The sequence below is a fragment of the Triturus cristatus genome, chromosome 3_2, assembly GCF_964204655.1.
Source record: "Triturus cristatus chromosome 3_2, aTriCri1.1, whole genome shotgun sequence".
Taxonomy (NCBI): Eukaryota; Metazoa; Chordata; class Amphibia; order Caudata; family Salamandridae; genus Triturus; species Triturus cristatus.
This window is the reverse complement of record NC_140584.1, coordinates 706,727,038-706,728,967: the sequence shown is the minus strand read 5'-3', so window position 1 is coordinate 706,728,967 and position 1,930 is coordinate 706,727,038.

Genomic DNA, 1,930 nt, shown 5'->3' with positions numbered 1-1,930 from the left:
CCGAGACATGGCTCGGGTTTCGGGATAACTTCCCTCCTCAGTAGAGAAAATAATGGCTGCTAAGTACCTTCAATATCGTATTATGATGTTTGAATTTGGTGAAAATTCTGGAAGGGTACTGGCGAAGAGGCCTTATCAGAAAAGTGTACAGAGTCGTGTCACGAGAATTCAGGACGAAAACGGTACGGTTCAGGATACCCAGGAAGGAGTGAATGGAGTATTTAAAAAATACTACGCAGAGCTCTATTCGGAAGATATTGAGAGCGCTCAGGTAGAGTCAGAGATTGAGGCCTTTTTATTGGGCCAAGACACTATGAAGATATCATCAGAACAGAATGAAATATTATCGGCCCCTATTTCATGGGAGGAGGTGGTGTTAGCGGTCAAAGCCTTGGCCAATGGCAAGGCCATAGGCACAGACGCGATGCCCTTTGAGTTCTATAAGACCTTTTTAGCAGAGATTCGGCACGATCTCCTCGCTGTTATGGCTGCTCAGAAAGGTACGGTCCCGGACTCATGGCGGCGGACTACGATTGTCCTGTTTAAAAAAAAAAAAAAAAGGAAAGCCAGATTTGAGCCAGTCATCTTTTCGGCCAATTTCCCTCATTAATAGTGATTCTAAAATATTTTCTAAAATATTAGCCTCTAGACTTGTCGAGGTAAGTCCCATTAGTATCTCTGCGCCAACATGGATTTATTCCGGGCCGCGACACAGCAGACCATGTCTGGCGTTTTATTGCCTTATTGGATTGGGCCCAGGCCACGGCCTCTCCCCTCGGGGTGATCCTGTTGGATGCTGAGAAGGCGTTCAACAGGGTCTCCTGGGGGTTCTTGTGGGCCGTGCTTGGGTGGAAGGGTTTTAGCACTGAATTCATTCAAGCTATCCGGGCATTGTATATCTCTCCGGAGGCAGCACTTCGTATTTCGGGTCAGGAAACCGGTTATTTTAACATTAGTAGGGGCACTCGACAGGGGTGTCCGTGCTCACCCCTATTGTTTGCCTTGTATATCGATCCGTTTTTGAGTAAAATCGAAGGGGATAGTAGCATAGTACCCATAAGCGTTGGGGCCACAGAGTATCGGGCCTTGGCCCATGCAGACGATATTGTCGTGTCAACATCGGACGTTTCCTCTACATTTCGGGTACTTAAGGTGTCTGCTGCGCAGTTTGGTTTGGTGTCTGGGTATAAGTTAAATGTGGCTAAGACCCAGGTTGTTCAAACACCAGATATGCCATACTCTGGGACCCCAGTGGTCAGTGAAGCAACGTATCTTGGGGTAAGAATCACAGTGGCAGTTGATACTATTCCAGATTTAAATATCCTTCCGGTAATAGATGCAGTAAATACCAAATTAGAACTATTGGATCATCTACACTTGTCTCTCTATGGCCGCGGTAGTGTTCTTAAAATGCTTATTCTGCCAAAGTTTCTATATCTCTTTAGGACAATCCCTTTAGTATTATTGCAAAGTACTTTGGCAAAGGCAGACAGGATCTGCTATAGGTTTTTGTGGGGGTATAGGCGCTCTCATAGGGCTGCCAAGTGGCTGTGTCTTCCTCTGAATCGAAGCGGGTGGGCGGTACCCAATCTGGTGATATATTATTGGTCGGCAATTGTACAGGCTTTTGGAGTGCCGCTTCTAGGCGACAGATTTGAAGTTCCGTTATGCAACCGCCCTACTATTTTTGAGATTGGCCTAGTGAGGAACTTCGATTTTCGATCACGATCGAATCGACCCGCCATTTTGTAACCCGCCGCCATTTTGTGTTGCCATCACTCAGGCAGCATGGCGAAAGAAGTCTATTCTGCCTTTCCCGTAGCTTGGTGTCAAAATACGTCCTCGGCCTTGTTTGCGAGGCTGGTGTTTGGACTAGCCGAGTACACTAATCCGTGTCTGGCTCTCCTAATCCCTGTTTCAACTATCTGTA